The sequence below is a fragment of the Pleurodeles waltl genome, chromosome 4_2 (genome assembly GCF_031143425.1).
Source record: "Pleurodeles waltl isolate 20211129_DDA chromosome 4_2, aPleWal1.hap1.20221129, whole genome shotgun sequence".
NCBI classification, from domain to species: Eukaryota; Metazoa; Chordata; class Amphibia; order Caudata; family Salamandridae; genus Pleurodeles; species Pleurodeles waltl.
Window position 1 is genome coordinate 404,794,823 of NC_090443.1, and position 21,873 is coordinate 404,816,695.

At 44.5% G+C, this 21,873-nt stretch overlaps 1 protein-coding gene across 8 annotated transcripts in view; it reads left to right on the forward strand.

The window, feature by feature from the left end:
- KIAA0040 (KIAA0040 ortholog) overlaps positions 1-21,873 on the forward strand; it is a 95,349-nt gene that overhangs the window by 10,217 nt on the left and 63,259 nt on the right. The window lies entirely within an intron of this gene.

The following is a 21,873-nucleotide window of genomic DNA, read 5'->3' on the forward strand; positions in this document are numbered from 1 at the left end:
ACTATAAGCATCATTCATATATAACAATAAAAAAACAACCCATTCTGACCAGAAAAGAAGGTTCCAATCCTAGCCTCATAGGCTGGTGCAATGTTCACTGGTAGAACCTTAGTACCTGAAGAACTTTTCGTGGATGGTGTTATACTGTCTAATTTCAAAAGGTGCTGTCTTCTGACTTTGTCACTATAAAAAACATACATATGAAAAAAATATTATAATTAAAACCATAAAACCCCCTAACGGTCTATAGATTGCTACTAGGCTGCCTAGGGAGTCAGAGGTGAACATATAGCTCTTTGTGAATGTTTAAACCAAATGGTTCTATGCTCTCCATTTCTAAGTTGTACCTGGACTCCAGCCTTCTAAGCACCCTCTCTCTATCTCTGTCTCTTGTTTTCTGAGGTACGTGGTCAATGGCACTGTAAGTAAGTAGGGTGTGATCCCCATTGTGCATTTTCTGAAAGTGGCGAGCCACTGGATATTTGAAGACATTGTTTTTGATAGCCCACAAATGCTGGAATATCCATTTATGCAACTGGAGAATTGCACTCCTGATGTATATCTTGGGGCAAGGGTAAAACAAGGCATAAATAGCAAACTCTGTTTTACAATTTAGTGTCTTTCTTATTGTTATGGTGTTATGGAATCGTGCATGCAATTCACTAATATGTTTTACCATTTGTGCATGCTTTGCATTTTTGGCACTTACAGAATTCTGGACTTGGTTTAAGCCACTGTTCAGTAGTGGTCTCCACTTCACTCATAACCAGGAAATCCCTCATGAAAGAGGCCTTTCTAAAAGTGATCTGTGGATGATCCCTATCACTTGGTCACTCTTTATAAGGTGCCAGTGTTTAATTAGAGCCTCCTCACAATGTGGTGCTTGTCATGATACGTGGTAATGTATCTCGTTATACCTCCTCAGTTGGAGTTAGCTTTTCTATTACTCTGCCTAAACCATCTCCCACTAAGCAAAGGCAAACATAACTCCACTTTCTGTAATCTGGGGCTGTCAAACAGCCCCCTCTTGCAGAAAGCGGAGTTTTCTTCTATTTCCTTCCCGCAAAAATGCTTGCAGGGAAACAGATAAAAACATTGCTCCCTCAAGCATGGAGCTGCTATTTAAAGCAGCACCCTGCTTGCTGGAGCAATGTCAGCTCCCTGTGGAGTCAGGAGCTGGCTGGTACTGTGGGGGCCTTGAAGCTCCCACTGCAGTCCCCCCAAAATAAAAAATAAAATAAAATAATTTTCAAGGTGGAACTGCATATTTGAAGTTCCACCCTGAAAATTATATGATGAGGACACTCGAGGAACAATCACACTGGCAAAGTTACAAACACACAAGGTCACTAGAGACATTTCCTTAATGTCCTTTACGCAGCTATAAGGAGATGCACTATACATTTTCCAAATGCAGTAGAACCTACTAATTAGCCAGTAGAAAGTATTCCAGTGGGGTAGATTTTTTGCACAAAATGGAGGCCTCATCTTTGATAAATACACATGGCAGGATTCATTCTGGCACTATGCCCATTTTACAGAAATTAAATCTCTGCGGCAAGCACTTACAGATACAAACAAAGAAGGTGCCCACGTTGAAGCTCCACTTCTGTAAAGCACTAATCCTCCTAACTTTATGCACATGGTCAAGACAAAGCAAGTGTGTTTTCTCTGCATTTCCACCATGAAAAGTTATCTGTAATTGTTGATGGAGGTATCTGCTTCCTTCCCTTTTTTTAGCACAATATCTCATGTAGTGACTGTGACAAGTGGGTTCCTTCTTTTTAACAGTTGCTGAGACTCAACACCGCTGCGCACAGCCAAAGGCTGTGCGCGACACATGGTAGGGTGGATATAGGGGGTTAGACGGAGGGCCTGGCTGCAGGCCTGGTCCTGCAGCTAACCCCTTCCTTCGGCTGTGCACAATGTGAGCTGGGTAATTGTAGGGTGTTGGCTACAGGTCCCGGCCACAGGCCTGGCCCTGCAGCTAATGCCCACAGTGCATGGCCAAAGGTGGTGGTTGAATTAACGTATAGTAATTAAAATTACTTTATGTTATAAAAACCATAGAAATTCAATGAAAAAAACAAAGCTTACAGGGGCGTTATAGTTAGGAAATAGAATTTAAAAAATATAGAAATTCACTTAAAAATCCAAAGGTTACAGGGACGTTATAGTTAGGCTCACATTTTAAATGTTCAAATAATAGAAGTTCAAATGTTATAGTTAAAGTTATCTCAAGTAGCTATAACTGGTGGCCTAAGGTAACTATAAATTGTGCCCTCGCCATGCACAGCTAATTACCCCACAAATTACAGCACTCAGGACATCTTTGATAACATCACTGATAATGTCACTGTAACATCTGCAATAAAATTATTGATGTGATAACTGTGCATGGCAGGGGCACAAGTTATAGTTACCTTAGGGCATGAGTTATAGTTGCTTGAGATAACTATAACAGCTGAATTTCCATGGTTTGTATGTTTAAAGTGTGAGCCTAACAATAAAGTCCCAGTATCCTTTGTTTTTTCAAGTGGAAAAAAAAATGTATATATATATATACACACACACACACACACATAATGTTTACATTACTTCAATAGTTGGTGCTGCACCTTCACACATATGCAGTTTGCATTGCCTAATTTGTAAAAGAATAAGGAACGGGGGCTGAATGTCGGGCTTGTTGAATACTGAGCCTGCACAGTCTTGATTCCACCCCATGTTTCTTTCTTCAACCACAAGACACTTCCTGCTCACTTATCCCAGTCTTGCAGGTTCTTTTTCATCCCTGTGTTTTTTTTGTTACACTGATTTTCTTTCTTTTCCTCCTTCTTTTTCCATATTGCGTTTTTCTCTTGCTCTGGGTCTGATGAGGCAAAACAAGTGATTGCCCCAAAAATGAGTCCATGTGGCAGTGCTTAATCCATAGGAAAAAGTAAGTCCCAGGGCCCTTCTCAGGAGGCCTCTGCAGCTTGCACCACCCATTGCCCTTGCCAGTGCTGCTAGTGACAGTCCCAACACAACTAATAACCACCACACTCCTACAAGTGTGTCAATTCAGACTTTTTCAGCCCACGCCAAGGTGTAAAAATGGTTTGGGTGACAGGTATTCTTCATTTTTAATGTATATTGAATGTTTAAACAACTTTTGTACTCATTGCAAAATTAGACAAACAGTGCCAGCATGTGGCAGACTGCCATAAGAGCTGGTATAGAGAATGAAGTGCTGGTGCTAAGCACCCAAAACCACTGGCTCAAATTAAACACTGGCAGTTTGGTCTGTTTTCATTTTATTGCTATCTTCAGGATAATTAGGGCCCACGCTTTGAAATAGTGAGGGTGCAACTTAATCTCATTAAGCATTCCCTTTCTGTCCACATTTTGCCCTTATCATTTCTAGGCTGGACCTCTGTAATACTTTGTACCTAGGCATCTCGCTGAGAAATATAACATAATCGCAAAGGGTACACAACTAAGCTGCCAGACTGACACTGAATCTGCCCATCTATGGTCCAATCTGTCTGTTGTTGTATGAATTAATGTTGCTCCTGGACGCTAAATGCGCCATTTTTAAAACTCTTTGCCTAGGCCCACATGCAGAGACGTTTTAAGGCATAGGCAAAGTGGGCCGTTTCCTAGGGCCCCCACTTTGTAATGGGACCCCTGGGTAAGTAAACTTTCTCGGTAGCTCACTTCTGATTATTTTGTGTCTTAATCTTTAACCAATAATTCAATATTGTTAAGGTAACATAGGGCTTGAATTAGCAAAAAAAGGGTAATAAAAATTCAAAGTTGTTCCAAACAGGGGTCACAAAATATGTGTTGCCCAGGGCCTTTAAAATGCTTAAGATTACACTGCCCTGTATCCCACAGTGGAAATGTTCCTACGTATTTTTAGGCACTAAAAAATGCCACTAAGCTCCTTCTCTACTGTCACCAGGTAATTCACGGCGTCTCCCAGAGAAGGTCAGGAGGGTGAGTCTTTTCTCAACTTGTCCTTAGGCAGTGGAATGAATTACTCCCTTTTCATCTGGCTGCAATCAAACGTTCAGCAGCCCAAAAAAACTTAAAAGACATAGTTGTTCACCTCACCTTAATCCACTCTTCTGCCTTCCTCTGACCTCTGTAGTTCAGCGCCAGATGCTCTTCACTGGGGAGCAATGCGCTCTACAAGGTATAGCTTAACATGTAATTGGTTCCGCAACACCTCAACTCCTTAGGGAGGAAGGCAAGACTCCTAAGTAAAACTGGCTGATCTATTGTGGGCAACTAATATTTTAGAGAAAATATGAAGGGTCAGAATATTGACCTGCAAGTATGTATGGATTTTCTATATTTATTGATCATATATATATATATATATATATATATATATATATATATACACATGTACAAGAATAGTAAATCTATACTTCATTCTATGAACTTCCCTTTCAATATTTTATCCCTTTTGTCCACGATATTAGTGTACCACGATATTCTCGTCCTCGATAATCCAGAGTATTGCCTATTGCAGGATTTCATGGCTGTTTTGCAGTCAGTCATTTTGCGAACTGGTATGCATTATTTGTGGACTCTTGTGGAACGCTTAGGGGAATGAAGGCGCACCCACAAGTAGCAATCTTAGGGAAATGTTGCCAGTTTGTAAAAAAAAAAGCTATGCAAGTGACTAGACACAGCAAAAGTGTGAAACGCTGCAAACTACAGGCAGGACAAAAATCGTGAAGCATTCCAGGGTACACTCGCCTATTAAAAACTTTAAAAAACGTGCACACCCCTTCAATTGTTATATCTTGCTTAAAACTCCTGCACAGGTTTTGATAAAGCGCGACAGAAATGCACTCGAATTATTTTGTGGGCATGTCCTCAAATTCTTTTCTAAGAGAAACCTTGTGTGATGGCAAGCTGTTCGATGCCCCACACTGGGTACCTCTGTGCAGAGCAGCATTTGTCAACTTGGGCAAACATCAAACACTCAAAGTGGATGGGACTTTTCTAATCTCCTCTAAAGATGAAAGACATTGCTAAAATGCAAACCGTAGATGCTTCCCAAATCTTACACAAAGAAATGATTCTGGACTGCTCATAGTAATATTTCATTTCGGGATACAGGCATCGCCAGAAATAATCTGCTTTTGAGCTGAGAGAGACAAAGGGAGGAGGGAGATTTAGGGCCCAGTTCCGAGTAGAGCCAAATGATGTTCTCGATTATAAGTATAACAAATGCGGACGCGCACATCGTGAGCCCCACTATATAAAAAGAGGAAGGAGAGAGAGCGAGGGAGGGAGAGGAGAGCGCGAGAGAATGAGAATGAGGAGTGAGAGAGAGAATGAGAGCGAGAGAGAGGGAGAGGCGAGAGAATGAGAGCGCAACGGGAGAGAGAATCGAAGAGCGAGGCGAATGAGGGAATGTGAGAGAGAGGAGAGAAGAGAGGGAAAGAATGAGAGAGATGAGAGAGAGAAAATGAAAGAGAGATTGAGGGAATGAGAGAGAGGACGCGCAATAGTGAAAGTGGGAGCTATGAAGCAAAGGAAGGTCTGATGTGTGCGTGCGTCAGTGGTAGGGAAAAGTTTAAAAAAAACATAATGGCTGATGTTTGGGACGGCCAGGACGGCTTGACGCGGCGGAGAAATAGAGAGGGAGAAAGAGGCAGTCAGGCAAGAGAAATCGAGTTATTTTGCTTTTTAAGTTCTTATGGACTCAGAGGGACAACTGTCGGGGTCTCATCTCTAGAATGTTTTCTTTACCAGCAGTACCTGGAGTCTGGAGCCATCTTGCCCATCATACAGAGGAAACGAAAGAGCACAAAGATAGTCTCAGAAAAGGGCGTGTGAGGAACACCTTCAAAAAGCAGAAGTGAGAGCGCTCTCTCTCTCCGCATGAGCCCAGACCAGCCCTGCCCAGCGCGAGAACAGAGAGGCATTAATAAAACACCTGGAAACGATGACGTGGCCATACATCCGCAGTCCAGACAGCCAGGAGCCGGCAAGGTTCGTGGCGCCTGAGGAGATGTTCAGCTGTGACGTGTTTGGTGCAAACAGAACTTTACAAGGGCCTAGCTAACCCATACCTGTCCTTCCAGCTTACATCTACTCAGCGGTATTTCTCACCCACCAAGGGCACCATTTCCAACTCCACAACTATGTACCTTGAGGAGATATACATGTACTGCGGAGGTACGTGTATGGACAATGCTCCTTCTAACCCAGGCCACAGTCTGACATGACCACTGATAGCCTTGTACCACCTGGCCCGCACCGAGCCCCCGCTGCCATTTAACACTTGCCCAGTGCTGGTGGTTAAAGTCAATAGTAAACTCTCTACAATTGTGCAAAACTTGCACTAAAGGACTTGGAAATTCCAGGACAGGCACGTTATTCCCCCTGCTGTGGAATTCAACTCGTGATCCCTATTACCTCATTGGAAGGCAAAGCCAGACTCATTATTTACAAACCTAAGGGAAGATTTAAGAGCCCCTTGTGCCAATAGACACATTAGTGTCATTTTTTTTACACTAATGTGGTGTAAGATGGCAAAAAAACGCTGCACCATATTTACAAAGTGGCGCAATGCCTGCATTGCGCCACTTTGTAACCCTTTGCTCTACATCATGCACACGTCATGTATAATGTATGCAAAATGGAGCTTTCTCCCGTTAGAGGGGGCAAAAAAATGGCGCAAAGAAATCTAAGAGATTTCTTTGCATAATTTTTTTTCGGCACTTTTAACGCCTACTCAGAGCAGGCGTTAAAAGGAGGCACACCATTATTCATAATGGGTCTCAATGGGCTTTGCAGGGTTAGCGTCAACATTTTTTACGCTAATCCTGCAAAGCTCGAACTAGCATCAAAATATTTGATGCTAGTACCCCAACTACCGCCATGGTGTGCCGTATCTTAGATACAGAGCACACATGGTGGCATTAGGGGGCTGCTAAGGGGTGCAAGAAAAGTGGTGCTGTACTGGGTGCCGCACCACTTTTCTTAAATCTGGCCCCTACTATCTCCCCATGGATGTAACAGGGAACCTATATCCGTGGACTGGACAGTGGAGGCGGTCTGTTAATTACTGGCAGGGTGCCATGCAGTGTTAAGCTTAAAACACTGGGACAGCAGCTGGCACCTTTGCCACTTCCTTCACCTGGGAGAGGAGCCGACTGGCTAAATTTGGTAAGATTTTAAGGCATGAACCCTTTCATTAGCGCTTCTTGCAGCTTTTGTAGGAATAATTAAAAAATCGTCGGCGTTTCCCAAATAGCCTTCTGGGATTTGCCTAGAACAATTTATATACTGTCCATTTATATAGCACACCACAAACCTATTTTGCTTTTTTGAACTTTGAATTATAACAGTTTCCTTTTCCTCCTTGAAGTAATCCCCATTCTCCGCCAAACATTCGGGTTCAAAATCTTTTCCAGGTCAATCTGTCACTCTTTCCCTCCATTTTCCTGCTCTCCTGTCCATCTTTCCTTACATACAAGCTTTCCTTTATCACTCTTTCTTGAGTTGTTTTCTCTCTCTTTCACAGACACACGTACAAGACGTCAAATACATAAACACTTGTTCTCTTCTCACTCACAGGTTCTTTTACTTTCGCTTTCTTAGCTCTCTTCCCTCTCCCATTTTTCTCTCTTTTTGTTCTCCGTTTCCTCTTTCGCTTTCTGTCATGCTACTCAGTATCTCTATCCCTTTCTCTCTCCCTCTTATACACACTCCCACTTTCTGTCTCCTTGTTCTCTCTCTCATTTCATGCCACTCTTCTATTACGCATTCCCTTTCACTCACTTTCCTCACACTCATTTCTATACCTCTCCCATTTGTCTCTCACATGCTCATACCGTTTTCTCTCTACCACAGCATTTTCTCATGCACAAATACTTCCACCTTCACTGCAGGGGGCACACAACGCCAGTCCTGCAAACACTTCACTGTTACCTGTACAAACAAAACAGGACACTGTGCTCTAGGTTAGCACCACAGATCTTCACACCGCCTTACAAAAACAAGTCTATAGGAGGTTTACTTTCTCAGTACAAGCCGCCAAGCTCGGAAACTAGTTGTCTGCCACGATTCGAAACATCCAAGAGCATTTCACGTTCAGGAGAGAGGAGGACACATGGTTGTTCCCTAGATAATTACTTTTACCCTGAATTGAACCAAGAATATAACCCTTATACCTGTATAAGCACAGTCAGGATATACAGAACAGTGCTGGCTAGACCCCATATGAAGAAGACAAACACAGGCACCCAACGCAAATCGGGAGCTCCCCACAACATAACTTTACCATAACTTCAACATATGAATGTAATATAAAAATTGCATCATCCTGATCATTTAATGCATCTCTCCTGACAATACTAGAAATACCTGCTGCCACTCTGCACGTGAAGACTCGCAACCTGCTAATGACTTACGGTACTCTAGCAGGAAGCCCCCAATACTTCACAGACGTAGCAAACTATGCCTCACCTACCTTTCATCTGAAGATGGAGGACAGTTACTATAGTCTTTATAACAGTCCTCCCAGTATCAGTTTGATATAATCTGTGACCATATGATATATATCAAATCTTTACTTGATCCACCATCGTCAACAGTGCAGGTATAAAATATGTGAAAAGACCTATGGAACCTTTCTGGCAACTGGATGGTGCAAATACTGCCTTCTGGCTTAAATAACTGTACACTACTAAATATATAGGCATGGCCACTAGAATTATGTGTCAGGGACGACCCAAATTATGTGACAGCATTGACTAAATTATGCAGCAAGAAAAGCCAATTTATGTGGCCTCATGCAGCACGTTATGTTAGTATTACCTCATTATTTCACCATTTTAACTCCTGTTAACATAATCTGGGGAAGAGTTTCACCTTATAAGTACCACTTTGACACCCAAATACAGAAATAGGCAACAGAAAGGTGGCCATGCAACTTTTGCGACAGACCTTCCACTGCACAGCAAAACGTATTGCCACATTATAGTAACTTTGAATACATTTGAGTTTGAAACATGTTTTTTGCTGAAAACTGCAGATTATGTTGCACTTAATGGGTTATGTGGCAAATGAAGTAAATCCATAACTATGCAGAAAATGCAGCAGCCACAAAAGTGCATATGCCCAGTGGTACATCATGTAGGCCTGCTGTTAACAAAGTGATCTCTCACAATTTGCATGTAACTGAAGGACTCTAACACAGTCCACCCTGCAAGTCTCAAATAGTCACACCCTGCGCACTGACATCCTATAATCACAAAAACAATGAAAATAACACAGTTTATCTGGGAAAATCTCTTCAAGTAACATCTTATAATGGGAATCACATAAAGCAGAACTATAAAACAGTCTATCTGGGAAGATCTCTCAACCCTCCTCTTTCTCGTCACCCGTTGCCATCCCTGATCCATAACATGTGGATGACCTTCTGACACAGCCAAGAAAGGAGATCTGACAGATTACATTAAACGTAAACTACCCACACAGTAAAGGGACCTGCACAGCTTATTCGAGCTGCCCATATAACACAGATTATAAAAATGTGTGTCTATTTCTCACACTTCCTCATCCATCACACCACTAAGCACAGTGTCCCACAACACAATAAGCACAACTCAATGGTTCTCACAAATGACATGTGCACACTTTCCACATAGGTTATGGATGGAACACTGTTCCAACCATACACCCACAAGATTTAGGGGGTTATTCTAACTTTGGAGGAGTGTTAATCCGTCCCAAAAGTGACGGTAAAGTGACGGATATACCACCAGCCGTATTACGAGTTCCATAGGATATAATGGACTCGTAATACGGCTGGTGGTAAATCCGTCACTTTTCCGTCACTTTTGGGACAGATTAACACCTCCTCCAAAGTTAGAATAACCCCCTTAGTGTGTTGTCCACGCGGACGAGCGCCTCATTGTCCCACATAGGAGAAGTGAGCTCATGCACATAGTTTTATAAAATAGATTACGATAAATACTGATACATACACTTTGGTCCAGATTTAGTATGATTTGTGCTGTGGCAAAGTGATGCAAAGCCACACAAAGACTTGCAGTGGTATTTTCAGTGCAAACGTTTTTTTCACTGGAAATGTGCCCTTTTTCAGGACAGACAAATTGCTCTCTGTTCTACATTGCGTCACATTGCATCAGTTGTTTGTTACTAGGGTGGAACTCAGGTGGATCAGCGACAACAACCACCATTTTTTAGGCAAAGCCTGCTTGAGTACAATATGCAGATCACGCTTTGCATAAAAACCCTTCTTAAAGCAGGTGTTAAAAAGGGGAAATGTTTTCATTTCTCTAAACAAACCACAGCTTGCATGTGTGCTGCAGTGCATAGCACACATCCCCTACAAATCCTATGCTTGACAGCGCACACTCACCTCTGCACCATTATGTGAGACTGTGCAATGTGCAAGGCAGCCTTTTTAATGCACCAGAGATACAGAAGTAGTTCATCTTTAGGTTTTCCCTAAGAGAGTGTGCCTCAGCTGTCACTTGCAAGAGATGTTCTGTACAACAAGGGGCATGAAGACTGCCCATTATTTTCCATTTGTTGGAGCATGCTCCTAGTACTGGTTCTTCTATCTTAACTAGTGTTGTTAAGTCTCTTGCGATGTGATTGAGGTACTATTTTTATTTCTTCTTCCTCTGTTGTCCTTGCTATTTCTCCTTCCCCGTCATCCTTCTCCATGTTGCTTTTACTCTCTCACCTCCCCCTGTTCACGTTGCTTCTTCTCTCTCTCAGCCCGCACTGTCCATGTTGCTTCTACTCGTCTCACTCCCACATTGTCCATTTTACTTCTTCATTCCCCAACCCCCCTTATCCATGTTGCTTCTTCCTCTCCCACCCTCTATTGTCTGTGTTGCTTCTTCCCTTCCTAACCCACCAGCAGTCCATGTTCCGTCTTTGCCCTCTCACCCCACCTTGTCCATGTTGCTTCTTACTCTCTTGCACCCCCACCCTCCCATTGTCTGTGTTTCTTCTTCCCTCCCAGCACCCACCCTTGCATTTTTTGTGTTACCCCCTTACCGGCCATAAGAAAAAAAAAGGCTATGATATGGCCAATGCTGGCTGCATCATAACACTTTTTGCTAACACTTATTCACGATGGGCAGCAGGCGCTCTGCTCTACATGACTAAAAGACATTGGCATAGCCAATAGCTGTCACCTAGGAGAGACCTATTGACTTTGTCACTGCTTTTTAATAAATATGGCTCTGCACTGTTTTTTTCCACCGTGCGCAAAGCTGTGCAGCACCTTTGGTTGCTGTGCTCCATTGCGCCAAAAATGATATATCTGGGCCTTTGTGTCACTCTCTGATCCCTTCTATTAACACCCTCCTGGTTGACTGTGCAAGTATCCTTCAAGCGCATGGAGGTTGTCCAATTGAAGGTAGTGCGTGAGACTTGACTCACAGTTTATAGACACATTCCTCTCTAATCCCCACAGCCCTGCAGGCCTGGGCTCTGTAACTATGTCTGTCTTTCTTTCGGTTGCCCCTGGTAACAGTTTTCATCATCACAAGTTCACAGGCAATTGCTGGCATGCATACAGGAAATGCATTTCTTTCGCCACAGTTTATGCAATAAGCAATTAAATGCATTCTTGAGGCCGGTCACATGGCAACATGTGGTTTGCCTCCGATTCCCAGCTGAATGGCAAATGTGTAACACTGAGGACATTAACACACAATGGTGTTTGTGAGGAAAAATTGTACCCACTGTTGATATAAACGTTTGGGCATGTAAATAGGCAGCGAATAAATATTAGGGGGGTTGTTGCCTCTTTGGCGCAGCTCACTGGGTGTGAGCTTGCCTAGGGCATACAGCACAACCACATGGAATAGGGGTGGAAAGTCTGAACAGATTTTCAAAACTATACACCTGGACCGCAAACAGTAATCGAAGGTAGAACTACAATTTGTCAAGTAACATACAAAACTTACTAAAATGAGTTCCGAAGGTAATAAGAACATTATTTTTTATAGTAATAACATGGAAACTTGAAATTAACATTTGGAACAAAGGCAATACACCAGGTGTAAAATATAGCTGCCTTTTTGGACCATGACGGTTATGAGAGAGGAGTAAATAGCAGAGCACCTTTTTAATATAGTGCACATGCTTACTCGACCCTCATTTAAACGTGAGACGTACAAAAATCTATTCGGTGGCTTTCGGACAACCATCTTCATCCATTGCTCTGATTAAGTGTCATTCACATTTGCCTTACTACCACCACATTATACAATATAAGGCAGTGGGACCACCCACTTCAGCCACTGGCTCTCTTTGTTGCGTGTGATGGCCCTTTTCGTGGACAAGTGTGCCAAGTCTTCCTGCCAAGGCTCGGAGGCCAGCCTCTGTTTTTATTTCTGTTTCCATTTCATGATTTTTATTTTTTATTTATATATGTGATGCATCATTTGTTGCTTATTTATTTTGCAAACCTACACACCACGTTTAAACTAGGGAAAGTCTAATGTTTATCACTTCGAAAAATCTAATACCTGTTGCATGTGTTTGCAAAAATAAATTGCGTGTTTGCGTGGGCCAGGCCAATTGGCATTGTCAGTGCTTGTTGAGCACTTGAAGTTCGCTTTAGAGGCAGTAATACAATGTCACAAGTACTGCCTTCTCAATATTTTAATGTATACATTACGTAAAGATGTCAATTTAGGAGAAAAGCTTTACAAATTCTCCAACAGTGTGTCTGTAGGAGGCTGGACTGGCTTGTAGTGAGTACCAAGGGGTACTTACACCTTGCACCAGGCCCAGGTATCCCTTATTAGTGTAGAGGGGTGTCTAGCAGCTTAGGCTGATAGAAAAGGTAGCTTAGCAGAGCAGCTTAGGCTGAACTAGGAGACGAGTGAAGCTCCTACAGTACCACTAGTGTCATATGCACAATATCATAAGAAAACACAATACACAGATATACTAAAAATAAAGGTACTTTATTTTTATGACAATATGCCAAAAGTATCTCAGTGAGTACCCTCAGTATGAGGATAGCAAATATACACAAGATATATGTACACAATACCAAAATATGCAGTAATAGCAATAGAAAACAGTGCAAACAGTGTATAGTCACAATGGAATGCAATGGGGGCACATAGGGATAGGGGCAACAAAAACCATATACTCTAGAAGTGGATTGCGAACCACGAATGGACCCCAAACCTATGTGACCTTGTAGAGGGTCGCTGGGACTGTAAGAAAACAGTGAGGGTTAGAAAAATAGCCCACCCCAAGACCCTGAAAAGTGGGTGCAAAGTGCACCTAAGTTCCCCAAAGAGCACAGAAGTCGTGATAGGGGAATTCTGCCAGAAACAACAATACCAGCAATGCAACAACAATGGATTTCCTGACGAGAGTACCTGTGGAACAAGGGGACCAAGTCCAAGAGTCACGTTCAAGTCGGGAGTGGGCAGATGCCCAGGAAATGCCAACTGTGGGTGCAAAGAAGCTGCCACCAGATGATAGAAGTTGTAGATTCTGCAAGAAGGACAAGGGCTAGAAACTTCCCCTTTGGAGGACGGATGTCCCACGTCGTGAAGAGTTGTGCAGAAGTATTTCCGTGCAGAAAGACTGCCAACAAGCCTTGCTAGCTGCAAAGGTTGTGGTTTGGGTTTTTGGATGCTGCTGTGGCCCAGAAGGGACCAGGATGTCGCCAATTGCATGAAGAGACAGAGAGGGTGCCCAGCAAGAGAAGAAGCCCACTCAGAAGCAAGCAGCACCCGCAGAAGTGCCAGAACAGGCACTACAAAGTGGAGTGAACTGGAGCTCACCCGAAGTTGCAAAAGAGGGTCCCACGAAGCCGGAGGACAACTCAGGAGGTCGTGCAATGCAGGTTAGAGTGCTGGGGACCCAGGCTTGGCTGTGCACAAAGGAAATCCTCGAAGAGTGTACAGGAGCCGGAGTAGCTGCAAAAGAAGCGGTTCCCAGCAATGCAGTCTAGCGTGGGGAGGCAAGGACTTACCTCCACCAAACTTGGACTGAAGAGTCACTGGACTGTGGGAGTCACTTGGACAGAGTTGCTGAGTTCAAGGGACCTCGCTCGTCGTGCTGAGAGGAGACCCAGAGGACCGGTGATGCAGTTCTTTGGTGCCTGCGGTTGCAGGGGGAAGATTCCATCGACCCATGGGAGATTTCTTCAGAGCTTCTAGTGCAGAGAGGAGGCAGACTACCCCCACAGCATGCACCACCAGGAAAACAGTCGAGAAGGCGGCAGGATCAGCGTTACAAGGTCGCAGTAGTCGTCGTTGCTACTTTGTTGCAGTTTTGCAGGCTTCCAGCGCGGTCAGCAGTCGATTCCTTGGCAGAAGGTGAAGAGAGAGATGCAGAGGAACTCTGATGAACTCTTGCATTCGTTATCTAAGGAATTCCCCAAAGCAGAGACCCTAAATAGCCAGAAAAGGAGGTTTGGCTACCTAGGAGAGAGGATAGGCTAGCAACACCTGAAGGAGCCTATCAGAAGGAGTCTCTGACGTCACCTGCTGGCCCTGGCCACTCAGAGCAGTCCAGTGTGCCAGCAGCACCTCTGTTTCCAAGATGGCAGAGGTCTGGAGCACACTGGAGGAGCTCTGGGCACTTCCCAGGGGAGGTGCAGGTCAGGGGAGTGGTCACTCCCCTTTCCTTTGTCCAGTTTCGTTCCAGAGCAGGGCTGAGGGATCCCTGAACCGGTGTAGACTGGCTTATGCAGAGATGGGCACCATCTGTGCCCATCAAAGAATTTCCAGAGGCTGGGGGAGGCTACTCCTCCCCAGCCCTGACACCTTATTCCAAAGGGAGAGGGTGTAACACCCTCTCTCTGAGGAAGTCCTTTGTTCTGCCTTCCTGGGCCAAGCCTGGCTGGACCCCAGGAGGGCAGAAACCTGTCTGAGGGGTTGGCAGCAGCAGCAGCTGCAGTGAAACCCCGGGAAAGGCAGTTTGGCAGTACCCGGGTCTGTGCTAGAGACCCGGGGAATCATGGGATTGTCTCCCCAATACCAGGATGGCATTGGGGGGGCAATTCCATGATCTTAGACATGTTACATGGCCATATTCGGAGTTACCATTGTGAAGCTATACATAGGTAGTGACCTATGTATAGTGCACGCGTGTAATGGTGTCCCCGCACTCACAAAGTCCGGGGAATTGGCCCTGAACAATGTGGGGGCACCTTGGCTAGTGCCAGGGTGCCCACACACTAAGTAACTTAGCACCCAACCTTTACTAGGTAAAGGTTAGACATATATGTGACTTATAAGTTACTTAAGTGCAGTGTAAAATGGCTGTGAAATAACGTGGACGTTATTTCACTCAGGCTGCAGTGGCAGGCCTGTGTAAGAATTGTCAGAGCTCCCCATGGGTGGCAAAAAGAAATGCTGCAGACCATAGGGATCTCCTGGAACCCCAATACCCTGGGTACCTCAGTACCATATACCAGGGAATTATAAGGGTGTTCCAGTATGCCAATGTAAATTGGTAAAATTGGTCACTAGCCTGTTAGTGACAATTTGGAAAGAAATGAGAGAGCATAACCACTGAGGTTCTGATTAGCAGAGCCTCAGTGAGACAGTTAGTCATAACACAGGTAACACATACAGGGCACACTTATGAGCACTGGGGCCCTGGCTGGCAGGGTCCCAGTGACACATACAACTAAAACAACATATATACAGTGAAATATGGGGGTAACATGCCAGGCAAGATGGTACTTTCCTACACAACCCCCCCCCCCAAACGAAGGACAATAAGACTAGCCATGACCTGATGAGTCTTCATTGTCTAAGTGAAAATATCTGGAGAGTCCATCTGCATTGGAGTGGGTACTCCCAGGTCTATGTTCCACTGTATAATCCATTCCCTGTAGGGATATGGACCACCTCAACAATTTAGGGTTTTCACCTTTCATTTGTTTTAGCCAAAGTAGAGGTTTGTGGTCTGTCTGAACAATGAAGTGAGTGCCAAACAGGTATGGCCTCAACTTCTTCAGTGCCCAGACCACAGCAAAGGCCTCCCTCTCTATGGCAGACCAAAACTTTTCTCTAGGGGTCAACCTCCTGCTGATAAAAGCAACAGGTTGATCCTGGCCCTCAGAATTAAGTTGTGATAAGACTGCCCCTACCCCTAATTCAGATGCATCAGTTTGGACAATGAATTTTTTGGAGTAACAGGGGCTTTTTAGGACAGGTGCAGAGCACATGGCCTGCTTCAGCTCCTCAAAAGCTTTCTGACAGCTAGCTGTCCACAATACCTTTTTAGGCATTTTCTTAGATGTGAGGTCATTAAGAGGGGCTGCAATGGAGCCATAGTTCTTTATGAACCTCCTGTAATACCCAGTGAGGCCTAAGAAGGCTCTCACCTGGGTCTGAGTTGTAGGGGGAACCCAATCTATAATAGTTTGGATTTTCCCCTGAAGTGGTGCAATCTGTTCTCCACCTACCAGGTGTCCCAGATAAACCACTTTCCCCTGCCCTATCTGGCACTTTGAAGCTTTGATAGTGAGGCCTGCCTTCTGCAGGGCCTCCAAAACTTTCCATAGGTGGACCAGGTGATCGTCCCAGCTGGAGCTAAAGACAGCTATATCATCTAGATATGCTGCACTAAAAGCTTCCAGCCCTTGCAGGACTGTGTTCACCAACCTTTGAAAAATGGCAGGTGCATTTTTCAATCCAAAAGGCATTACTGTGAACTGGTAATGGCCTCCAATGGTTGAAAATGCAGTTTTTGCTTTTGCATCCTCTGATAACTTGATCTGCCAATACCCTGCAGTCAAATCAAAGGTGCTTAGATACTTGGCAGATGCCAGTGTATCTATTAGCTCATCTGCCCTGGGTATAGGGTGAGCATCAGTTTTGGTTACCTGGTTGAGACCTCTATAGTCTACACAAAACCGCATTTCCTTCTTTCCATCCTTGGAATGAGGTTTTGGTACAAGTACCACAGGAGAGGCCCATGGACTTTCAGAGTGCTCAACCACTCCTAGTTCAAGCATTTTCTGCACTTCTTGCTTTATGCAGTCTCTGACATGGTCAGGTTGCCTATAGATCTTACTTTTGACAGGCAAGCTGTCTCCAGTATCTATAGTGTGCTCACACCAAGAAGTGGTGCCTGGCACAGTAGAGAAGAGTTCAGAAAACTGACCCAGGAGATTTATGCAGTGGTCTTTCTGCTCAGCAGTAAGACAATCTGCCAAAACTACACCTTCCACTAGAGCATCTTGTTCTGTGGAAGAGAAGAGATCAGGGAGAGGGTCACTCTCTTCTTCCTGTCCCTCATCTGTTGCCATGAGCAGGGTGAGATCAGCCCTGTCATAGTAGGGTTTCAGGCGATTGACATGGAGCACCCTAAGGGGACTCCTGGCAGTGCCTAAGTCAACTAAGTAGGTGACTTCTCCCTTCTTTTCAACAATTATGTGGGGTCCACTCCATTTGTCTTGGAGTGCTCTTGGGGCCACAGGCTCCAAGACCCACACTTTCTGCCCTGGTTGGTACTGAACCAAATCAGCCTTCTGGTCATGCCATTGCTTTTGGAGCTCTTGGCTGGCCTGAAGGTTTTTACTGGCCTTTTTCATGTACTCAGCCATCCTAGATCTTAGGCCAAGTACACAGTCCACTATGTCTTGCTTTGGAGCTGTTAAAGGTTGTTCCCAACCCTCCTTCACAAGTGTTAGAGGACCTCTTACAGGGTGTCCAAATAGGAGTTCAAAGAGGCTGAAGCCCACTCCTTTTTGGGGTACCTCCCTGTAAGCAAAAAGGAGGCAAGGTAACAGGATATCCAATCTCCTGCGGAGTTTTTCAGGGAGTCCCATTATCATACCTTTGAGAGTTTTGTTAAATCTCTCCACCAGTCCATTTGTTTGTGGATGATAGGGTGTGGTGAACTTGTATGTCACACCACATTCCTTCCACATGGCCTTTAAGTAAGCAGTCATGAAATTGCTTCCCCTGTCTGATACCACCTCTTTTGGGAAGCCCACCCTGGAAAAGATTCCCAGGAGGGCCTTTGCCACTGCAGGAGCTGTAGTGGTCCTTAGAGGAATTGCTTCAGGATATCTGGTGGCATGGTCCACTACCACCAAGATAAACCTATTGCCTGAAGCAGTAGGAGGGTCAAGGGGGCCAACTATGTCAACCCCTACCCTTTCAAAGGGAACCCCAACCACAGGCAGTGGAATAAGGGGTGCCTTTGGAGTGCCACCTGTTTTGCCACTGGCTTGACAGGTTTCACAGGACTTACAAAATTCCTTTGTGTCCTCTGACATTCTAGGCCAATGAAACAAGGGGACAAGCCTGTCCCAAGTTTTCATTTGCCCCAAATGTCCAGCTAAGGGAATGTCGTGGGCTAGAGTTAGGAGGAACTTTCTGTACTCCTGAGGAATCACCAATCTCCTGGCAGCTCCAGGTTTTGGATCCCTTGCTTCAGTGTACAAAAGGTTATCCTCCCAGTAAACTCTGTGAGAGTCACTGACATCCCCATTTGCTTGTTTGACAGCTTGCTGCCTTAGACCCTCTAGTGTGGGACAGGTATGCTGTGCCACACTCTGCTCCTCCCTGGCTGGCCCCCCTTCACCCAAAAGCTCAGCAGTGTCTGCTTCCAGCTCCTCTGGTGTAGGTTCTGCACAGGGTGGAAATTCTTCTTCCTCAGAAGTTGAATTCACTGTAGAGGGAGGGATAGTAGGTAGTGATTTACCTTTACTAACCCTAGCTTTAGGGAGCACTTGGTCCATTCTTCCAGGATCCAAGTCCTTTTTGCTTTTTGGCCTGAGCCCTGGTTATAGCAAAAATATGCCCTGGAATGCCCAGCATTGCTGCATGAGCCTCCAACTCCACATCTGACCAAGCTGATGTCTCTAAATCATTCCCTAGTAGACAGTCTACAGGTAAATCTAAGGCAACCACAACTTTCTTTGGACCAGTAATGCCCCCCCCAGTTGAGATTTACAACAGCCATGGGGTGGCTAAATGTGTTGTTATGAGCATCGGTTACTTGGTACTGGTGACCAAGTAGGTGTTGTTCAGGGTGGACCAGTTTCTCTATTACCATGGTAACACTGGCACCTGTGTCCCTGTAGGCCTGAACCTCAACACCATTTATTAGGGGTAGTTGCTTGTACTTAGCCATATTAAGGGGACAAGCAACCAAGGTGGCTAAATCAATAGCCCCCTCAGAGACTAACACAGCCTCTGTGGTCTCCCTAACAAGACCAACCCCAACTAAATTACCAAAAGTGAGCCCAGCTACTCCCTTGGATTGGCTATTAGTAGGTTTACTCCCACCCACCACCACTGCTATTACTAGGGGCACTAGGTGTAGCAGCAGGGGTTGTAGTGGTAGGAGGCTTGGTGCTTTTCTTTGGACAACTGGGACCTGTTGTCCAATGGCCTTTTATTTTACATAAATAGCACCATGGTTTCTTTTCTTTGTTTTGATTTGAAGAGGATTTGGGCCCACCACCCCCACCAGAGTGCTTTTGTGGGCCTGATGAAGACTCATTTTTAGATTTTTCCCCACCCTTGTCAGAAGACTTACCATCCTTCTTCTTGCCATCCTTGTCATCCCCTGTATGAACTTTTCTGTTCACCCTTGTTCTGACCCATTTGTCTGCCTTCTTTCCCAATTCTTGGGGAGAGGTCAGATCAGAGTCTATCAGGTACTGGTGCAACAAATCAGACACACAATGATTAAGAATATGCTCTCTCAGGATTAAGTTATACAGGCTTTCATAGTCAGAAACTTTACTGCCATGTAACCACACCTCCAAGGCCTTCACTGAATGGTCAACAAAGTCTACCCAGTCTTGTGAAGACTCCTTTTTGGTTTCTCTGAACTTCATCCTGTACTGTTCAGTGGTTAAGCCATAACCATCTAGGAGTGCATTCTTAAGAACTGTAAAATGATTGGCATCACTTTCTTTAACAGTAAGGAGCCTATCCCTACCCTTTCCACTGAAAGATAGCCATAGGATAGCAGCCCACTGCCTTTGAGGGACCTCCTGAACAACACAGGCCCTCTCAAGTGCAGCAAACCACTTGTTAATGTCATCCCCCTCCTTGTAAGGGGGAACTATCTTATGCAGATTCCTAGAATCATGCTCTTTTGCAGGATGACTATTTGGAATACTGCTACTGCCACCATGGGGTCCTAACCCCAACCTCTGTCTTTCTCTTTCTAAATCAAAGGACTGCCTATCTAAATCCAGCTGTTGCTTCTTGAGCTTCAGCCTGGATTCTTCCACTCTCAATCTATTGAGCTCCCTTTCTAACACTCTGTCATCAGGGTGGGTGGGTGGGGCATACCTTGAAACAGAAGAATGGTGAGAATGAACAGAGGGAGACCTGGCCCTAACAGATGGCACTCTAACATTCTGGCCTACAGAAGTAACACTTCTACTGTGATGAGAAGCAACACTATTACTGTGATGTGAATTCACATTAGTACCAGCTATGCTAGGTGGCCTGCTAAGGGGCATGTTGGAAAGATTCCCTCCCAAATCTTTTGCTAGGGGTGCCCCAGAATCAGAGTGGGAACCATCAGCCAATTTCTCACCAGAAGTGCCAACTAAGGTCTTATCTTGTTCAATGAGCATAGTAACTAACAGTTGTCTTGAGGGATTCTTCCCTACCCCTAAACCTCTATCTATGCAGAGACTCCTTGCTTCCTTCCAGCTAAGGTTGCCATAAGCTATGCTGGACAGATCAAGAGTTTGGCCTCTACCAGACATGAGAGAAAAGGTTTAAGGGACAGAAAAAGAAAGAAAAAGTTTCAGAACTTTTTAAAGAACAGAAAAAAAACGTTTAAAACTTTTTAAGAACTTTTTGAAAGTTTAGAGGTACTTTTCAGCATTTAGTAAAAGACGTGAGAGAAGAAAAGCAAAACTTTTTGGTTAGGTGTACATACACTGAACTTGTTTTGTATATTTTTCTCTTATGAAAAGTACAATGACAAAAGTGGTAAGTAGTTGCAAAGTACTTATCCCACCGCTGCACAACCAATGTAGGAGGCTGGACTGGCTTGTAGTGAGTACCAAGGGGTACTTACACCTTGCACCAGGCCCAGGTATCCCTTATTAGTGTAGAGGGGTGTCTAGCAGCTTAGGCTGATAGAAAAGGTAGCTTAGCAGAGCAGCTTAGGCTGAACTAGGAGACGAGTGAAGCTCCTACAGTACCACTAGTGTCATATGCACAATATCATGAGAAAACACAATACACAGATATACTAAAAATAAAGGTACTTTATTTTTATGACAATATGCCAAAAGTATCTCAGTGAGTACCCTCAGTATGAGGATAGCAAATATACACAAGATATATGTACACAATACCAAAATATATAGTAATAGCAATAGAAAACAGTGCAAACAGTGTATAGTCACAATAGAATGCAATGGGGGCACATAGGGATAGGGGCAACACAAACCATATTCTCTAGAAGTGGAATGCGAACCACAAATGGACCCCAAAACTATGAGACCTTGTAGAGGGTCGCTGGGACTGTAAGAAAACAGTGAGGGTTAGAAAAATAGCCCACCCCATGACCCTGAAAAGTGGGTGCAAAGTGCACCTAAGTTCCCCAAAGAGCACAGAAATCGTGATAGGGGAATTCTGCCAGAAACAACAACACCAGCAATGCAACAACGATGGATTTCCTGACGAGAGTACCTGTGGAACAAGGCGACCAAGTCCAAGAGTCACGATCAAGTCGGGAGTGGGCAGATGCCCAGGAAATGACAACTGTGGGTGCAAAGAAGCTGCCATTGGATGGCAGAAGCTGTGGATTCTGCAAGAACGACAAGGGCTAGAAACTTCCCCTTTAGAGGATGGATGTCCCACGTCGTGAAGAGTCGTGCAAAAGTATTTCCAT